The sequence below is a fragment of the Falco punctatus genome, assembly GCF_963210335.1.
Source record: "Falco punctatus genome assembly, chromosome: 9".
Taxonomy (NCBI): Eukaryota; Metazoa; Chordata; class Aves; order Falconiformes; family Falconidae; genus Falco; species Falco punctatus.
In genome coordinates this window covers 5550436-5557256 of record NC_137589.1, presented here as the reverse complement: position 1 = coordinate 5557256, position 6821 = coordinate 5550436, and positions in this window count along the sequence as shown.

Sequence of the window (6821 nt, the reverse complement as noted above, 5' to 3'; positions counted from 1 at the left end):
AGTGTGCTTTTCCGATTTCTGATGTAACTCATCCTGACGTCGCCTTTTCCACTGGAAAATCAGTACTTTTTCCTTTACACCAGCTGTCATCGCAAACACCCATGGCCACTGGATTCCTCCACGCATGCACTCACCTTTCGAGCGGTCTCCTTGGCACGTACGTCTTCTCTGGCAAGGCCTGGTTTCCTTCTGGTCAGCCAGGGATACTTTCTGTCTTCTGACTTGAAACTGCTCACTCAGAAAATCTGCTCGCTCAGGCTCAGATGAGTTCTGCCTCTTGAGTTAGTGTTGGATATGGACTACAGAGCTCCTAGCATCTCATCTCCTGCAGCCTGAGCTTGTTTCAGAGCCTCTCTTCTGCAGTTCTCTGTATCCCCCCCATGCCAAAATGCACTACCCATAGCCTGCACTCTTCCTCCAGGCTGTCGGTGCTCCCCGGCTGACCTGAAATCCTCATGTCCTGCAACAAGTCATGGTGTAGGTCTCACTGCTCCAGCTGTTTCCCTTTGCTTTCTAACACGTAAATAATCTGCCACTTTTCTTCTCCCTATGAATCAGGTGGTTGCTATAGAAAATAAAAATTATTTCTTGTGTTGAAGGAAAACACAATTTAATAAGCAAGGAAGGTCAGTATGTCTCTAGTAGTTACAAAGGCACAGTAGAAATCTATTTTATTTATCATTTTGATAAGGACATGATGAAATAAGCTTCTGGTCTCAAGACTCAGGTATTTTACTCCTCTATAAGCTCTAACGCAGCAGAGTGGTCAATGGGCCACCAGTGCTGTCGTGGGCACCAAGGGGATGCTGTGAGTGACATTGCTGTAGTGCTTTCTGAAATGAAAGCTTTGTTATCCCTGCTCTTTCAGTGTCTTCTAGCAGGCGTTTTCACCCCAGAAGCCAAGTAAAAACAAGACAAGCCAAACCCAGGAAAGCACTCGGTGCTCACCTGTGGTCTGTGAGAAGCTGCTTGGGGCTGGAAAGCTTTGTGCCCAACAGTAAGAGTAGTTTGGATGGTTTAGACCTTACCCTGGAACCTTCACAGACAGACATATGGTGAGAGATCAGTCCTTTGATCTGTATTACATCTTCCAGGGCAAAAGTCACTCTGGATATACAGATTTCCCAAATGTTTGTAGAACTCCAGTCTATGACTCCCCTCCTAGTGCTTCCAAATGTATCATGGTTTGGAAATGGTGGCTTAGGGCTGATTTCTCCCCAGCACGGTAATACGGAATAAATAATTGATGCCAATCTGTTATTAACAAATCTTTTCTTCCTGCAGGTTATTTACACTCTGTGAATTTCACCTATTGACAACAATTCTCTGGTGGATCTTCCCCAGGATAAATCCAACTATCCATATAATTCCAGTTTGTGAATCACTCCTGCTGTATTTTAGCAGGTAAAGAAGGAAATAAATTCCATTCCAATTCAAGCTTTTTTTGAAATACAAATCTTAGTTTCGTGATGCATTTTCCTACATCACCAAGAATTAACTCTTAATTAAGTGTTCCATAGCGCACATTTTTATTTCATCTTTTAAGTGTTCGTGGAGAAACAGAGAAATCTGTTTTATTTCTTATAGCAATCATAGTATATAAATGTATACGCCATTTGCTGTAGCATCCCTGCGAAGAAAAGGTGCTGAACAGGAAACTACCCTCAGGCCTCACATTATGTCTTGCTGGAACCTGAATCACATTTTTTTTGAGAGCTCCTAAAACGCGTGGGAGACAGAAATGATCTGTACTGAGATAATACAAATAATTTTCTTAGTCTTCGCAGACTGAAATTAATTGGTCCTGAGCATGGCTTTAAATATGTGACAGTAAAGAAGCACATAGTTACCCTACAGGAATAAGCTACCCTACATTTTAATGTTGCATCATTGTCTCATTTTGTATTCCTGGTCATGTGATACTGACTTTGGAACAGGAGGCAAGATGTTTTAATTACACATAAATAATTATGTAAATGTACATAGCAATGCTTGTTGAAATTAATCATCCATTAGCACTCTGGGAAAAAAAAAAAAAAGAAATGGAAATCAGACGAGATATTGCTGCTGAAAGCTGAGTTGAAATTGTTTCATTTCACAATCAGCGTTCATGAAATACGCTTGATGAATATCGATTTACCTTGCTGCTGAATAAATCTGCCTGAGGGAGGAGACACTTCCCAGAGAGGGCAAGTAATATTTGTAATAAGTAAAGGCGCATCAAGTGCTTGCAGGGCAGCTTATGGAGGAAGGTAAAATGCTTTTATTCATATTTGCGAATAAGGAAAGAGTAATGCAAAAGAGACACTTGAGTAAAATCACTAAAAAGGTATTGGACATTAAACCCCCAAAAGAATAGAGGGTATCTGCTGGCTCTGCAGCGTACCTCCCACCACGGATCACTGCCACATCACTTGCAGGGTCAGCTCACAGGATTTCACACCAGGGGCAGCCTATGGGCATGCATGGAAAAGAAAACATCTATTCCCAGTGTCTTGTAAGATGGTGTGAAATTAATTCATAAATCCAGTTTTGGCTTCTTTTACCAGTTGGTGGGCTTAGGCTGGCCCTTGAGCTGTCCCGTGGTGCCACACACCTTTCCTTCCTCTCTAGGGTGCTGCCCCTCTGATACCCACCCTGCCTTGGCAGCTGCCTGGGTTGCTCCTAGGGAAGAGCTACAGCATTTCAGGGCTGGAGGATGCTGTGAAGACCACAGGAGCAAAACAGCTGAGGGCCTTTGCTGACCTTTTGCCCTTTACTTGATTGCCTGTTTCTTTAAAGTGAATTTACTTTTTTTATTATTATTATTTAGTTTTTTCTCCTACTATCCCCATGAGGCATTCTTTCCTATGAGTCATGCACACCATAAAGAAATTACTGTTTGGCTCTAAGTTCTGCTCCCATGCCTGGAATCAACATTTTTTCAGTGAGAGATAGGAAATGAGCTGAATTTATGGGTGATTCATTATTTACTATTTTGACCTGAGATGTGTTTTTACCACTGGCTTTAAAAGAAAAGAAAATCATACAATAAAATCCCTTAAACACAAGGCCAAAGCTACATGTGACTCATGACACTAAACATGCTCTTTAAACATTCTTTACATCTTATACAGTAATAATCTTTATATCTTTTGATGTTGATTTTACATTCTATCAGGATTATTAATGTGATTAATTTTATTCCAGAATAGTATCTTAGTCATTTAAAATACCCTTCAAGAGTATTTTTTCTCATATGGCTCAGAAACATAATATTGTTCATGTATTTATATTCTTTTGTGTGTGTATGATGCAACATAATAAGGCACTTCCTAAACACCTGTATAGCCTGGATGTAAAAATCATACAGATATATATAAACAAAGCAGTCCTGGGCACTGAAGCCTATCTAAGTTCAGGACTCCAAATTTGGAATAAAACAGAATTCCAGATGATAAAAGAGCAAATCACACCACAACCTGGCAAAATCTGATGCAATACCCAGAGGCAGAGCCCCAGGAGCCACTTCCATTGGGGACAGTTGGAAGGGCCCCCACAAAAAGGTTAAGAATCGGAGGAACACATGGACACTTTCTTATCAGCAGGATTTTTAAGGGTATTATAGTGGTAACTCCAGGTGGATTATAGCCATTTCCAGTTACCAGACAATTCCAGCAGTGCTATTTGCCTGAGCTCCAGCCCAATGGGCAGACCCCGAAAGCAGCCCAGCCTAAGCCACCAAAATCCTCCTGGAAGCCAAGAAGGTGAAACCTAACCACTGCTGCCTGTAGTAGGGATTTTGCAATGTTACGTAGAATCATAGAATCATAGAATCGTTTAGGTTGGAAAAGGCCTTTGAGATTGTCAAGTCCAACCGTTAACTCAGGACTGCCAAGTCCACCACTGAACCATGTCCCTAACCACCGTACCTGGAAAGGTCCATCCTGGGATCAAAAGCAATCACAGACTGTCCAGAGATGGGATTTCTTAAACCATATAACTGCTGAAGGTTTGCTAAACACCAGGGTTTGCCCATTTTCCTTCAACGCTGTCAGGTGGGGTACTGAAATGTATTTTCTCTCCCTACAGACTTGTTTCTCAGTATGTCAAACCACTTGCAGCTTTGAGGGGTTGACCCTCCTTCATTTCCATCACTAACAGTGCTGATGTGCTTCTCTGAACATGTTGGGGTCTTGCCCCATGCAGGACTGTGTATGGGTCACAGCTCTGCTTCGCTTAGGACCCCACCATGGATCTGTAAATCAACAGCAACTATGTAAGCACCATGAATCAGCTCTTCACTTAAAGGAGTGAAAATAAAATCTGGATCAAGCTCTGAAAGCCTTGCTTGAACCCTTTGCAAGTCACTTCCTAAAATTAGATTTAGACATTTAGGTCATTATAAAGCAGATGCTGCCACCAAGTTTGTTTGGATGTAACTCACTAAGGCACTTTTGCCAGTAGAAACAAATTAGAAAATGCTGGATAGCTCATCAAATCCTAGTGATTTATTCATTTCAAATTAAAGCAGTTGCAGAAAGTTCTTAAGTAGTGCATTTCCATCCTTGGCAGATATTTATGAAAAGGGCAATGATTTTAATTTTTACTGCAGGAAATGGAACACATCTGGGATCAAGGAGTCTCTTTTATAGTGGCCGTCCCTTCAGGTGGGAGGGGAAATTAAATTCCCAGAAAAGGTCACAATATATTTTTTAAAAATATATAAACCAAAATACTGTTCAGAATGATTTCTCTTGGTTGAAGTGAACATTATCCACTCTGTTCTCCCAGGATAGCTTCTGGATTTGAAGATGTTTTTTTACAGTGCAACTGCCATTTCTGACTTGACTAATATTCTCGCAAGCATGCAGGGATAAGATTGCCTGGCAGTGAGATTGACTTTCTATGCTCCGTGCAAGCAGATGGAGGAAAATAGAAGTTATCAGTGACCTCTTCTGCCCTAAAAGCCACCCAATATATGCACGGTGTCACCAACCTGCAATTTTTTCACGAGTCCCATGATTTTTAGTTGGGAGGAAGAATGGGTTTAGAAGCCTGGAAGCAGCTAAATTGGCATGTGCCACCCTAAAATATCTTGAATCACAGAAAGCTGGAGTTAAACAGAGGCCCTAAAGCATAACTTACAATCAACACAACATTTTAAGCCATCCCACCATTTTTGGAGCCTGATTAATGAGTCTGAATGGTGGCATGTACAACCAGCACACAAACAGCATCTAACATTTTCCTATTTCTGCTTGGCTGCGACTACTTTAAACAATTACTTCAGAAGGGTTTGACGTCCAACTGGGCATATACTGTGCTGCTTGTGGTGAGGAGACCAGGGGCCTGTTGACCATCGTTGGACACGTCAGGGACGATCTCTTAATTACCAGACACGTTGAGGCTGTTCTAGCTGCAGAGATGTCCTGCGGCTTCCCTCCTACCCTTGGTCAGTTGTAGAGGTGCGGGGATCTCTGCTCCCCATTCAAATGGACTGTCCGCAGCTGAATCTGCTCAAGTTGTTAGGGCTCTTTCACTAATTAAAAGCAGCCTATTTTTAGTCTTTTTCATCTTGAATGAGTAATTTCAGGAAGATGTAGCAGATCTTACAAACCATGATGCTACTCAAACCTGGCGTAGGACTGCAGCGACTGAAGCTCCTGCAAGCCGCCGCACAGGAAGCGAGATCTCAATGGCATTTCTGTCTCATTTCTGGAGGAGCCCAGCCCCGTTTCTCTTCCTTTTCAGAACATGAACAATGTGTAGAACAGTATATATATTGCTACTGCAAGCTGGGGTTTTGTTCATTGTTAACACAGTGAAAAATACAGACTTTTCACACAGTTTTCTTTGTAAAGCCAACAGTTGGCTACAAGCAAACGCTCTGCAAGCACAGGATGCACATTACAGGGAGGAATGCTACTGCACTGGCAAAGTCAGGTCCACAAAAGCAATGAAATGACATGATTAAAACTTCCTGTGCCATCTTAATCCAGGGCCCTCTGGCACAAGCATTATAAGAAATTATTGAAGAACCATTTTTGTCATCACATCTTTGTTGCAGAGTGGAAAAGTGTTAAAAAATGAGGTGTCTGCATGTTCGTCTTCTTCTTTTTGCCTCCTGCATCTTGTAATACGCTGTTTAAACACTTTTTTGAAGACACGATACTTAACGTCACCATCAGGGTCATGATGGTTCTCATCTCAGTCTTGCCCAGTGAACATCCCAGATGTTTATTAATAATGTGCTTTCTTAGCAATTTGAGGTGTGAAGATTCAGCTCCTCTGAACTATCCCTGCTGGGAAACAAGGACAGAGGGAAATGAATATCCAAGGTGCTCACCTCTGCTCAGCTGCTGCCTTGGACTTGGGGTTCTTTCAGAGGATTTAGAGGTATGGAGCATTTCATTTATTTGACATGCAACTTCAGCTGACCCCAGTCAACAAGTCAGTGACAGCTCCGGAGCTCTGAATCAGAGGTCTCCAGAAAGTAGGCTATTAATAACTGGTGACTATGCAGGGAACTGATTAACTATCAAAGGCACCAGGTGTTACGGGCAGCCCAGCCTCTTTTCCTGAACCAGCCTGATTCACACCCAGACAAGGTTTATCCTCTCCAGGAAAACAGGCAGGTGTCACACAAGAAAAAGTATCATGGAATTGCTGTTCACTGGGCTGATTTATGTGAGGCTGCTCTAAGGCTGCACAAGTGCCCTTTTGGGATATTCTTAAATCATTTTCATGTTTTAATGTGCCTTTGGGTATAACTTCCCCTATGTCTAGTTGTGCTAACCACAGGAGAGGCAATGCTATCCAGATGGACTGCATCATCTTCA